We start from the raw sequence: 15,152 nt of genomic DNA on the forward strand, positions 1-15,152 counted from the left end.
GTGTATACTCCCAAGATATTATGTGGTCTAAGTGGTTTTGGCAATGGATCAACCCTGATATACAGGAGGGAAGAGTAGCAGGGAACATGGCCAAAATTAGACAGTGGAAAGTTTGGCTGACAAGTTCAGACAGGAGATATCTTGGGAAAGAGTGAATCCCAGGGGACAGAGGAAGAGGAGAACCATCAGGGATCATGTAAAACAACAGTTTGAGGTGGAGAAGCTCATGCCGATTAGGTAGTGAGAGAGAATAGGTGAGGCTGAGCATTTCTCTGGTGCACAGAAGCTGCAGATCTCATTAAGAGAGTGTGAATGTACAGTTGCATACTGATATCTTGAATTACTGGAGCTTGGTAAAGAACTTTCTGAGAAATTAGGTTTCTCAATGCTGGAAAGTATTTGGGACTGTGGGAGGGAGAAATCAGAGTGGAACTGTGAGATACTTGGTGTGCAAAGAGAAAGGTGACTTTTGACCCAGTGCAGGCAACACAGCTGATTAATACCAGTAACATTTTCTTCCAGGCATCCATTAACTTTGAAGCATACAGGGGCTCTCAACCAGATCCGCCCAGAGACTGCCCCTCTTCCAGGTGGGAAATGAGGCATGAGCAGCTTGCAAAATTCCCCATCCTTTACATTAGCATCTCAGATGCCTACTATAGCCATCCACAGAGAAGAAGGATTGCCCCAGAATTCCCCAATAGTAATCTGTAATCTCTGATTCCTAGTTGTTAGCTTTTCCACTTAATGAAGTTCATTCATATTTATGTCATCTTGGGCATTAATAGTTTCATAAGTTTAATTTAAGTCTCGAATAAGCTCTTCTTGGGCTTCCAGCTGGGTACAGGTGTGAATTTTAACTAACATTAGATGACAGACTCTGCCATCTTCATCAGGGATGATGTATTTGCATATCTAGTTCGGCGGTATATCCCCTCGTCCATCCCTCCTGATTAGGACAGGAGGCTGTTGCCAAAGTTTCTAACCAGCATCAGTCGCGTGCACTTGTGTGGCTGTAAAACACTACACTTTGCTTACAGCAAAGGACTTTTAAATAGCACCAGTTGTGCGTGTTTGTGTTCAGAAAGCAGTGATTTTTGTCACTGATAGTTTATGAGAAATAACTAGTAAAACAATTTGGATCTATTTTGCTTACTGCGGTTTTAAACATTCAGGCCTGGAGATGCCAGAAATGTATGAGAATGAAAATGAAATGACTCTATTACTTCAGAAGTTTAGGGACAACGAAGAATATGAAGGTATTGAAGATCATCTTGAATGTTACAATAAAAATGAAGATTTGGAGGATGCGATCATCGAACACATTGTACACAGGCAGTGCATTATCTGCACTTGGTTTTTTGCACTGACTTTGTTCATTTTCAGTCAATCACAAGAACACGGCAGCATACACTATGGGATGCATCCACTGATAAACTTTAGGGACTGCAATTCTAAGTACTGTAGTGGTATGGTTACTGTTCTAGTTTGTTCTGTATGTCATTTAAATACATAATTTATTACTCAATTAAACAGTAGTTTGTCTTTTGAACTATTTCCATGAAACTTCAGCTAATTGCAGCAGCTGCTTAATTGGGCCAAACTGTACTAATCCCGATGTATCTCAATTAACCAGAATATGCTGTATTGGCAAAATTATCAATCATGTCTTGACATTTTAATCTGAATCCCTTATAATAATGACAAAAAGGCAGGAACTTTGGACTATGCTGTGTCCAACAAGCAAAATATAAATCCCTCAAGTCACTCTTTGCTTCCAGCCACTGAAGCAATTTTCGATCCAAAGTCGGTCCCTCATTACCCTTTATTAATCTCCAGACAATAGGAGTTTCCTTGCCCAAAGAAAGACATAGGTGAAGACTGGTTCACTAAATTAATTCCAGGGAAAGCAGTTTAATGTACGGAGACAAATTGGAGAAGAAGGCCTGCAGTCACTAGAATTTGGAAGAACGACAGATCTCACTGAAGACACAAAATTCTCGCAGGACTCAACAGGTTGGATGTTCATACAGACTGAGGAGACAAAAACCAAGAGTCACAAGGCTAATACAAGGATTAAGTTGAGAGTGGGAGAATTTCTTCACCCAGAGTGTTACAAATCTTTGAAATTCACCTCCAAGGCCATGGGGTTTACTCAGAACAGGGTTGGATACATTTCTAGGCATTTATGTTCTTAAAGTATGCACAGTATACCGCAGGAAATACTGTTGAGCTTGAATGCCAGCCATGATCTCAGTGAATCGCAGAGAAAGAACGGCACTGCTACCTGCAAGCAGTGGACAGTTTCTGGACAATTACATATCAACCCAGTAAAACCGGCCTTTCCTTAACCAACACACTTCATCTATTTCTGTCATTTTTCATAATGACAATAAACAGATTTGAAGTATGATTACTCACAATAAATAGCATCATAAAACAGAAGTGTTTCAGACAAAATTGGTGAATGAGCCATGCAAGGAGATTTTACAATTGCTGAGCAAATGAAAGAGATGTTTTAAAGCTCCTCTTTGGGGGAGAAGGGATTCGGAGAGGAGATTACAGCACGGGTGTGGTTATGAAACTGGAAATATTCAAGGGGTCAGAATCACAAGATTATTAATGTCACAGGCCTTCAGGCCACTGAGGGAACTACTATCTGCTCAGTCCCAAGTGTCTCCAGCAGATCATGGGCTGTTCCGTATTCCAGCTTCAGCCGTCTCCTCTGAATAATCCTGTTCATCTTTACACTGTCATCAGTGACAGGAATGACAAAAGAATGGAGGTTATGGGGAAGACCACAATGATTTCATTGTTCTCAAACATGGAGCAAATGTCTGTCTATTTGGTATTGGATGGCACAAAAGCAGTCTGCCAATTAAAGGGCATGCAACAGAACCAAATATAGAAACTGAGGGAAATACAAATTGAAGAATGAGAGAATAACCATAAGATCATAAGAGATAGGAAAAGAATTAGACCATTCAGCCCATTGAATATGCTCTGCCAGTTAATAATGGTTAATTTACTATCCCTTTCAAGCTAATTCTCCTATCTTTTTTCCCATAATCTTTGAAGCTCTTATTAATAAAGATACCAGTCTTCACTTTGAATACACCAATAACTTGGCCTCCACAGCCACCTGTAGCAATGAATGCCACCACCCTCTGGCTAAAGATATTCCTCCTCATCTTTATTATAAAGGGACAATTTTCTATTCTGAGGCTGTCTCTCTGGTCCTAGACTCCCTACTATTGGAAACATCCTCTCTACATGAGATTCCCCATCATTCTTCTAAACTCCAGTAAATAAATGGGAAGATTAGTTTGTCACTTAACAAACAGAAACTAGGGCAAAGTTGAGAATGAATATTTCTGCAGAGCTCTGCATTTTTCCAACACATTGCCCTACATGTTGAGAGCCATGACCACAGGCACTGCTTTCCCAGTTGTAACCGCTGACTGTAAGGAAACATTTCTCCTCATGTCCATTGCCATTTGTTTTAAACTGATGCTCTCAAAGACTGTACCTAGTCACAGAGGATAGTTTTGTTTTGTTTTGTTTTCTAGACATTCTTAATGCTTTAGAACACTTCTATTAAATCACTTCTCAATCATCTCTGTTCTAAGGAGAACATTTCCAACCTGCCCACTTAACTGAAGTCCCTCGTCCGTAGAATTAATGCAGTAAATCTTTTCCAAATCCTCCGTAAAACCATCATTCCTTCATCTAAGTGCTTCACTCAGAATTGATCACAAAGCAATTTTATTTTATTTAGAGAAACAGTATTGTAACAGGCTCTGCCAGCCCAACGAGCCCATGTGACCAATTAAACTGTTTGCCTTTGGAATGTGGGAGGAGACTCGGTGAAAACCTGCACACGGAGTCACGGAGAGAATGTACAAACTCCTTAAATTCGGCAGGTGTACTGAACCCCAGTTGCTTGCATTATGCTGACCGCTGTGCAACTGTGCAAATTGTTACCAAACAAATATGAATAGAGGCTTGACAACATTCTGCCTGCTTTTCTATTAACAAACATGAGGATCCCACATGCCTTTTTCTCCACACTATTTAGCTGATCTTCAAAGTCTTGTGTACAAATAGCCTCGAGTGTCTCAGGCCCCTGCACCTATATCCTTACTGTAACCCTTACAGGCTCTTTCCAACAAATAGTATCACCTTGCCCTTCCTGTGTTAAATTTCATCTGCCATGTTATCTCCTCAGACTGGTGTATCTATGTCATTTGGTGTCCATCACTATCCTCAGTATCCTTTACTACAGTCCCAGGTTTTGTGCCATAGGCTCATTTTGAAACAGAAGTCCAAATCATTAATACCTGTTGATCTATTTAGTGCAGAATACGCCCTTCCAGCCCTGCAAGCCATGCTGGCCCAGCAATTCCCAATTAACCCTAATTTAACCACAGTACGCCTTCAGACTGTGGCAGGAAACCAGAGGACCAGGAGAACACCTACACATTCCACAGGGAGGGTGCATAGAGACTCCTTACAGACAGCACTGGAACTGAACCCTGAACTCCGATGCCCTGAGGTATAGTAATGTCCCACTAACCACTACACAAATATGGCATCCACACACAGCAAAGGTAGTGTAGCCAAGAGAACACCACTATGTTCCTCTCTCCAGTCTCATTAACCATGCTCCACCACCATTCTTGGTGTTTCATCATTAGACCAATAATAAGGTTTATGGATCTTGGGTAGGAGGTAGAAACAGTAGGTGCAGGGTAAGGGAACTATGAGGTTGGTGCCAGTGATTGGGAGATCCTCTGAATCGATAAGGTCAGTGATGGTGCGGAATACAATGGCTTGTTCGAGGGGTAACCTGCTATCCAAGATCCATAAACTGGACCGTCCTGGTAGATCCAATCTTTCTGCCTGCTCCTGCTCCACTGAACTTGTGTATGCATACCTCAACTCTGTTTAATCCTCCATGGGGAGTCTCTGTTTATTGTTCCTTTCTGCCTACTTCCATGAAAATTCACACACTCTTGATCTTTTCAATGACTTTAAGTTCCCTAGCCCTCATCATCTCATTTTTAATATGGATATCCAGTCCCTATACACCTCCATCCTCCATCAGGATGGTCCTAAAGCTCTCCGCTTCTTATTAGATAACAGACCCAACTGGTTCCCTTCCACCACCACTCTCCTCCGTCCAGCAGAATTGGTTCTCACCCTCAATAAATTCTCCTTTGGCTCCTCAGAGGAGAAGGTGATCTATCCCAGAGGCAGAGATAGATAAGAGTTATCGGGAGGTAGTCACACCGAAAAGTCAGGAGGTAGGCAAATGGGTGACAGTCAAGAGAGGCAGGGGGAGCAGACAGAGAGAGCAGTGCACCCCTGTGGCCGTTCCCATCAACAATAAGTATACCGTTTTGGATATTGTTGGTGGGGGTGACCTACCAGGAACAAGTTGCAGTGGTCCTGTCTCTGGCTCTGAGGTTGGACCCTCGACTAGGAAGGGGGGGAGGGAAGAGAAGAGAGCGGTACTGATAGGGGATTCTATAGTCAGGGGGGCGGATAGGAGATTTTGTGGGGAAGATGGGATGTCTCGGATGGTATGTTGCTTCCCTGGTGCCGGGGTCCGAGACATCTCAGATCGGCTGCAGGTTATTCTCGAGAGGGAGGGCAAGAATCCAGATGTTGTGGTCCATGTAGGGACCAATGACGTGGGTAGGATGAGTGAGGTGGTCCTGCGTAGGGAGTTCAGGGAGTTAGGTGCGAAGCTGAAGGGCAGGACCTCCAGGGTAACAATCTCAGGATTGCTACCTGTGCCACGTGCGAGTGAGGCAAGGAACAGAAAGATTATACAGATTAATACGTGGCTGAGAGGATGGTGCAGGAGAGAGGGCTTCAGGTTTGTAGATAATCGGGCTTTGTTCCAGGGAAGGTGGGATCTGTTCCGAAGGGACGGTTTACACCTCAACTGGAGCAGTACTAACATTCTTGCAAGGAAGTTTGCTAGTGCTTCTTGGGGGAGTTTAAACTAAATTTGCAGGGGGTGGGGATCCAGAATGTGAGAGAGGATAGCGAGATGAAGAATAAAGGACAGGTGGGGACTACACGGTTCCAGAATATTCAGTGTGTAGAAGAGAAAGGTGAGGCAGAACAAGTGATAAGGAGGACACATGTATAGAGGGATGGTCTGACAGAATATGGAGTTAAATGTGCAGAAAGAATAAGTAAATTTAGGAAGGACAACAAAATTCTAGGGGTGTATAGCCCGATGGGAGTTTAGGGAACTGGATTAAGCACAATAGGCAGAGATTCAAACAGAGAGAGGAGAAATGGGCTAAAATTCTATATCTGAATGCACGAAGTGTCAGAAATAAGGCAGATGAGCTTGAAGCTCAGGTGCGAATGGGTAACTATGATGATGTTGGGAATACAGACATGGCTGCAGGGAGATCAGACCTGGGAAATGAATGTACAAGGGTATGCGTGCTATCGTAGGGACAGAAATGTGGGCAGAGGGGGTGGGGTGGCCCTGTTGGTGAGGAATGAGATTCAGTCCTTTGCAAGGGGGGACATAGGATCAGGAAAAGTGGTGTCTGTGTGGATAGAATTGAGGAACAGTAAGGGCAAAAGGACCCGAATGGGTGTTGTCTATAGGCCACCAAACAGCAGCATGGAAATTGGGTGCAAGTTGAATAGGGAGTTAACATTGGCATGTGGCAAAGGTAATGTCGCAGTAGTTATGGGGGATTTCAACATGCAGGTGAACTGGGAGAATCAGGTTGGTGCTGGACCCCAGAATAGGGAATTTGTAGAGTGCCTACGGGATGCATTCTTGGAACAGCTTGTATGAGAGCCGACCAGGGACAAGGCTATTCTGGATTTAGTGTTATGTAATGAACAGGATTTGATAAGCGATCTTGCAGTAAAGGAGCCATTAGGAGGTAGTGATCATAATATGATAAGGTTTTATCTGCAATTTGAGAAGGATAAGGGCAGCTCGGAGGTGTCAGTGTTGCAGTTGAACAAAGGAGACTAAGGAGCCTTGAGGGGGGAGCTGGCCAAAGTTAACTGGACGGATATCCTAGCAGAAAAGACAATGGAACAGCAATGGCAGGTATTCTTGAGAATAATGCACAAGGTGCAAAATCAGTTCATCCCCCAGAGAAGGAAGGATTCAAAGGGGGGAAAGGGGCCACAGTGGTTGACAAAGGAAGTCAGAGATTGCATAGCATTAAAAAAAAGGAAGTATGACAGAGCTAAGGTGAGTGGGAGGACAGATGATTGGGAAATTTTTAAGGAACAACAGAACTTAACTAAAAAGGCAATATGGGGAGAAAAAAAGAGGTACGAATGGAAGCTAGCCAGGAATATAAAGGAGGATAGCAAAAGCTTTTTTAGGTATGTGAAGAGAAAGAAGATAGTTAAGAACAATGTTGGGCCCTTGAAGAATAAATTGGGTGAAATTGTTATGGGAAACAGAGAAATGGCAGAAGAATTTAATAAGTACTTTAGATCTGTCTTCACTAAGGAAGACACAAGCAATCTCACAGATGTATGGATGGGCCAAGGACATAGGGTAACAGAGGAAATGAAACAGATTGACATTAGGAAGGAAACAGTGATGAGTAGACTGATGGGACTGAAGGCTGACAAATCCCCAGGTCCAGATGGTCTGCATCCTAGGGTACTAAAGGAGGTGGCCCTGGAAACTGTGGATGCATTGGTAATCATTTTCCAATGTTCCTTAGATTCAGGATCAGTTCCTGAGGATTGGAGAATGGCTAATGTTATCCCACTTTTTAAGAAAGGAGGGAGGGAGAAAACAGAGAACTATCGACCTGTCAGCCTAACATCAATAGTGGGGAAGATGCTAGAGTCCATTATTAAAGATGAAATAGTGGCATATCTAGATAGCAGTGATAGGATTGGGCCAAGCCAGCATGGATTTACCAAGGGTAAATCATGCTTGACTAATCTATTGGAGTGTTTCGAGGATGTAACCAGGAAGTTAGACAAGGGAGATCCAGTGGATGTAGTGTACCTCGATTTTCAGAAGGCATTTGATAAGGTCCCACATAGGAGATTGGTGGGTAAAATCAAAACTCATGGCGTTGGGGGGAAGACATTGACATGGATAGAAAACTGGTTGGCAGATAGAAAGCAAAGGGTAGTGGTGAATGGGTGTTTCTCGGAATGGCAGGTGGTGACTAGTGGGGTGCCACAGGGCTCGGTATTGGGACCACAGCTGTTTACAATTTACGTCAACGATTTAGATGAAGGCATTGAGAATAACATCAGCAAGTTTGCTGATGATACTAAGCTGGGTGGCAGTGTGACATGTGATGAGGATGTTAGGAGAATTCAGGGTGACTTGGATAGGCTGGGTGAGTGGGCAGATACTTGGCAGATGACGTTTAATGTGAATAAGTGTGAGGTTATCCACTTTGGGAGTAAGAACAGGAAGGCAGATTATTATCTGAACGGTGTAAAGTTAGGTAAGGGAGAAATACAAAGAGATCTAGGAGTCCTTGTTCATCAGTCACTGAAGGTGAATGAGCAAGTGCAGCAGGCAGTGAAGAAGGCTAATGGAATGTTGGCCTTCATTACAAAGGGAATTGAGTACAAGAGCAAGGTAATCCTCTTGCATTTGTACAGGGCCCTGGTGAGACCACACCTGGAGTATTGCGTACAGTTTTGGTCTCCAGGGTTAAGGAAGGACATCCTGACTGTAGAGAAAGTGCAGCGTAGATGCACAAGGTTAATTCCTGGGATGTCAGGACTGTCTTACGCAGAGAGGTTAGAGAGACTGGGCTTGTACACGCTGGAATTAAGGAGATTGAGATTGCAACATATAAGATTATTAAGGGATTGGACAAGATAGAGGCAAGAAATACGTTCCAGATGCTGGGAGAGTCCAGTACCAGAGGGCATGGTCTGAGAATAAGGCGTAGGTCATTTAGGACAGAGTTAAGGAAAAACTTCTTCTCCCAGAGAGTTGTGGGGGTCTGGAATGCACTGCCTCAGAAGGCAGTGGAGGCCAATTCTCTGGATGCTTTCAAGAAGGAGCTAGATAGGTATCTTATGGATAGGGGAATCAAGGGATATGGGGACAAGGCAGGAACCGGGTATTGATAGTAGATGATCAGCCATTATCTCAGAATGGCGGTGCAGGCTCGAAGGGCCGAATGGTCAACCTCTGCATCTATTGTCTATTGTCTCCTACTTCCTTCAGACAAAAGGTGTAGCCATGGGCATTCACATGGGTCCTAGCTATGCCTGCCTTTCTGTCAGCTACGAGGAACAGTCCATGTTTCAAGCCTACACCTGTATTGCTCCCCAAGTTTTCCTATACTACATCGACAACTGCATTGGTACTGCTTCCTGCACCCATGCAGAACTCAATTTCATCAGCTTTGCCTCCATCTTCCACCCTACTCTTGAATTTACCTAGTTCATTTCCAACACCTCTCTCTCTTACCTGAACTATACCTTGTCCCACCCTGTCACTCGTTAAAACGCCACCCCTTCTCTTAATTTCTCCATCTCCGCCACATGTGCTCACAGGATGAGGCTTTTCATTCCAGCACAACTGAGATGTCCTCCTTCTTCAAAGAAAATGCTTCCCTTCCTCCACCATCAACGCTGCGCTCACTTGCATCTCTTCCATTTTGTGCACATCTGCCCTCAACCCCATCCTGTTGCTGCGGGGTTCCTGGTGTCCTCACCTACCACCCCACCAGCCTCCACATCCAGCACATAACTCTCCAGGATTTCTGCCATCTCAAACGGGATCCCACAACCAAGTGCATCTTTTCCTACCTTCAACTTTTCACTTCCCGTAGGAATTGCTCCCCATGTGACGCCCTTGTCCACTTGTCCCTCCCTACTGATCTCCCTCCTGGTACATATCCTTGCAGGCAGAATAAACGCTAAACCTGCACCTAATCCTCCTCCCTCACTACCATTCAAAGCCCCAAATAGTCCTTCCAGGTGAGGCAACACTTCGCCTGCGAATCTGTTGGGGTCATCTACTATATCCGTTACTCCCAATGTGGTTTCCTGCATATGGTGAGACTCAACACAGATTCACCGAGCACCTTCAGTCTGTCCACCACAAAAAGTGGGATCACGCTGATGGCCATCCATTTCAATTCTACATACCATTCTAACATGTCCCTTCATGGACACCTCTACTGCTGCAATAAGGCCACACTCAGGTTGGAGGAGCAACACCTTATATTTCATTTGGATAGCCTCCGACCTCATGGCATGAACATCAATTTCTTGAACTTCCTGGAATTGCCCTTCCCCCTCCTCTTCTTCACCATTCCCCATTCCCGTTTCCCTCTCTCACCTTTTCTCCTACCTGCCCATCACCACCCTCTGGTGCTCTTCCCCTTCTCTTTCTTCCATGGTCTTCTATCCTCTCCTATCAGATTCCCCCTTCTCCAGCCCTGTATTTCACCAAACAACCTCCCAGCTCTTTACTTCACCTCTCCTTGTTTTAACTATTATCTACCACCTTGTACTTCTTCCTACCTTCCCCCCATTTTCTTCCTCTGACTTCTCCCCTTCTTTTCTGGTTCTGATGAAGGGTCTTAGCTGTTTACTCTTCTCTATAAATGCTGCCTAGCCTGCTGAGTACTTCCAGCATTTTGTGTGCGTTGCCTTCCATTTTCAGCATCTACAGATTTTCTCTTGATTGGGATTAATTGCACCATCTGCACCCAGATCCATATTTTAATCATTAAATCGATGGGTGGGAACATAAAATTAGAGGGTAGAGGATTATGCTGAGATAAGAATGGTGTATTGAGGGATACATTTTTCATATGGATATAGGTCACCTGCAATTAGCTGCCAAAAGAGTTGGAAGAGGCAGGCACAATTAAAAAGTTTTAAAGGTCTCTCAGTGGGTATTTAGTCAGTGGGCCTATTAAGGACAAATAGTTTATCCTACAGGGACATCAACATCGGTATGGACAGGTTGGGGAGAAGAGCTGAAAGGACTGTCCCTGTGCTGTACAACACCATGAGACTAGACATCTGCATCAGTCTGTATGAGTCTGTACAATAACATTGATCTATATGTCTCTGTACAACTCCATGAGTCTACGTAAGTCTGTAAAATACCATCGCTCTATATGAGTCTGTACGACACCATCAGTCTATATGAGTCTTTACAACTCCATGATTCTATATGAGCCTATACAACACTGTGAGTCGATATGAGTCGATGCAGCTCCATGAGTCTATATATATAAAGTGTGTACAACACCATGAGTCTATGTGAGTCTGTACAACTCCAAGAGGCTATATGAGACTGTAAAACACACCAAGAGTCTAAGGGTTGAAACAACTCCATTAATCTATGAGTCTATACAACTCCATGAGTCCATGAGTCTGTACAACACCATGAATCTATATGAGTCTATACAACTGCATGAGTTTATGAGTCTGCACAACTCCATGAGTCAATGAGTCTATATAAATTCCATGAGTCTATAAGTCTAAACAACTCCATGAATCTATTCGAGTCTGTACAAAACCATAAGTGTATATATGAGTCAATACAACTCCATTAGTCTATATGAGTCTATATGAACCTATGAGTCTATACATATGCCTCTATTAGTCAATGAGTCTATAGGAGTATTACAATGCCGTGAGTCTATATTAGTCTGTACAACTCCATGATTCTATATGAATCTATATGTCTATGCAACTGCATATGTATATACGAGTCTATAAAACTCCATGAGACTATACGATTCCATGAGTCTATAAGTCTAAACAACACTATGAGTTTATATGAGTCTCTACAATTTGATGTGTCTATATAAGTCTATACAATTCCATGAGTCTATATATCTACACAACACCATGAGTATTTCTGAGTCTGTACAGTTTCATGAGTCTATACAACTCCATGAGTTTGTGCAATACCATGAGTCTATATGAGCCTGTACAACTCCATGAGTCAATATGAGTCCGCACAACATCATGAGTCTAAATGAGTCTGCACAACACCATGAGTCTAAAGGAGCCTGTACAACGCAATGAATTTATATGAATTTTTCAAATGCATGTGTCTATATGAATCTGTACAACTCCATGAGTCAAGATGAGTCTGTACAACACAATGAGTCAATAGTACAATTGTACTATTAGTACTCTGTACTTGCATCAGTACAACTCCATGAGTCTATGAGTCTTAACAACACCATGAGTCTATATGAGCCTATAAAATTTCATGAGTCTACACAAATGCATCACTCTATATGAGTCTGTACAACTCCATGAGTTATATCAGTCTATGAGTCTGTACGACTCCATGAGTCCATGTGAGTCTTTACCATTCAATGAGTCAATATGGCTCTGTGCAACTCCATAAGTCTATATGACTCTGTAAAACTCCAGGAGTCTATATGAGTCTGAACAGCTCCAGGAGACTATATGATTCTATTTAACTCCATGTGTCCATATGAGTCTGTGCAAGTCAATGAATCTATATGAAGCTATATGCGTTTATACAACTGCATGTCTATATCAGTCTGTACAATACCATTGGTCTATATGACTCTACAACTCCAGAGTCTTTATGACTGTGCAATTCTATGACTCTATATGAGTCTGTACAACTCCATCAGTCTATATGAGTCTATACAACTCCATCAGTCTATATGAGTCTATACAACTCCATGAGTTATGTGAGTCTTTACAACTTCATGAGTCTATATGTGATTGTACAAATCCATGTGACTATATTAGCCTATATGAGTCTGTACAACTCCAGGACTCTATATGAGTCCATTACACTTTATGTGTCCATATGAGTCTGTACAAGTCCATGAGTCTATATGAGTCTGTACAACTGCATGAGTCTATACAACACCATGAATCTGTATCAGTCTGTACAATACCATTGGTCTATATGACTCTGTACAACTCCATGAGTCTATATGATTCTGTACAACTCCAGGAGCCTATATGCATCTGTAAAACACCATGAGTCTATATGAGTCTATACAATTCCATGAGTCGATATGAGTCAGTACAACTCTGTGGTCCATAGGTCTATACAATACAATGAGTCTACATGAGTGCATACGACAGGCAGACAGACAGACATACTAACTGAGAGTACATATGAGTCTGTATAACTCCATGACTTATGTGAGTCTTTACAACTCTATGAGTCTATTTGTGACTGTACAACTCCATGCATCTATATGGGTCTATTCAACTCCATGTGTCCATGTGGGTCTGTGCAAGTCCATGAGTCTATATGAGGCTATATGAGTCTATACAACTGCTTGAGTCTATATGAGTCTCTACAACAACACCATAAGTCTATATGGGTCTGTATGAGCCTATATGAGTTATGCATCTATGTAAGTCTATACAATACCATCAATCAAGATGAGTTTGTACACCTCCCTGTGTGTATACTAGTCTATACATCTCCATGAGTCGATATGAGTCTGTACAACTCCATGACTCTATCTGAGTATGTACAAATCCATCAGTCTATATGAGTGTCTACAACTCTATGAGACTGTTCAATTCCATAAGCCTACATGAGTCTATATGTCTACACAACACCATGAGTCTTTCTGAGTCTGTACAACTCCATATGTCTATACAATACAATAAGTCTATGAGTGCATACAACGCCAAGAGTACATATGAGTTTCTACAACCCCGAGTCTATATGAGTCTATACAACTCCATGATTCTATATGAGTCTATGCCATTCCATGCGTCTATAATTCTAAACAACACCATGAGTCTACATGAGACTGTAAATTACCATCAGTCTAAAACTGTAGATACAACAACAGGAGACTATATTGTATATGAGTTGTATATGAGACTATACAACTGCATGAGTCTATATGAGTCTGTTCAAATCCATGAGTTTATATCGCCTGTACTACTCCATGAGCCTACATGAGTGTGTACAATTCCAGGAGTCTATATGAGTCTATACAACTCCGTGAATCCATATGAGTCTGTACAATTACATGAGTCTATATGGGTCTGTACAACTGCATGAGTCTAAACGAGTCTGTACTACATCATGAGTCTATATAAGTCTTTACAACTTGATGTGTCTATATGAGTATATACATCTCCATCAGTCTATATGAGTCTGTACAACTCCATGAAGATTTATGAGTCTATACCACTCCATGAGTCTACATGAGTCTGTACAATTCCAAGAGTCTATATAAGACTTTACAACTCCATTAATCCATATGTGACTGTACAGCTCCATGAGTTTATATGAGTCAATACAACTTGATGAGTCTATATGTGTTTGTACAACTCCAGGAGTCTATAAAACTCCATTAGTCTCTATGTGTCTATACAACTCGATGAGTCTATATGAGGCTACATGAGTCTGTACAACTGCATCGGACTTTAAGAGTATATACAACCCCAAGACTCTTTCTAAGTCTGTACAACTCCATGAGTCTATACAACTCCAAGACTCTATCTGAGTCTGTACAACTCCATGAGTCTATACAACACCATATGGGCCTGTACAACTCCACAAGTCTATAGGAGTCTGTACTACATCATGAGTCTATATCAGCCTGTACAACTTGATGAGTCTATATGAGGTTATATGAGTCTGTACAACTCTATAAATCTATATGAGTCTGTACAACTCGATGAATCTATATGAATCTATACAACCCCATTTTTCTATATAAGTTTACATAACTCCATGAGTCTATTTGAGTCTGTTCAACTCCATGAGTATGTATGAGTCTGGACAACTCCATCAGGCTACATGAGTTTATACAACTCTATGAGTCAATATGAGTATATACAACTCGATGTGTCCATATGAGCCTGTACCACTCCATGAATCTATACGAGTCTATACAATTCAATGAATCTGTACAACTACATTGGTCTGTACAACTCATTGAATCTATATGAGTCTACACAACTCCATGAGTCTATTTGAATCTGTACAAATCCATGAGTTATATCCTGTTAAGGATCCAGCCTGAACACTGGGTCAAAGGGCCTCTGCTGGTAGCTCTGGACCATGACAGTCTTTAATTTCTGCCTTATTTCACCAGGCCATGTGGGCTTTGACCCAGCCCCTTTCCTTTTTGGACTTTCGCCAATTACCCACTTATCTCCTC

At 42.3% G+C, this 15,152-nt stretch overlaps 1 protein-coding gene across 12 annotated transcripts in view; it reads right to left on the reverse strand.

The window, feature by feature from the left end:
• Nucleotides 1-15,152, reverse strand: part of cacna2d2a (calcium channel, voltage-dependent, alpha 2/delta subunit 2a) — a 909,486-nt gene that overhangs the window by 761,762 nt on the left and 132,572 nt on the right. The window lies entirely within an intron of this gene.

Source organism: Hypanus sabinus, chromosome 19, assembly GCF_030144855.1.
Source record: "Hypanus sabinus isolate sHypSab1 chromosome 19, sHypSab1.hap1, whole genome shotgun sequence".
Taxonomy (NCBI): Eukaryota; Metazoa; Chordata; class Chondrichthyes; order Myliobatiformes; family Dasyatidae; genus Hypanus; species Hypanus sabinus.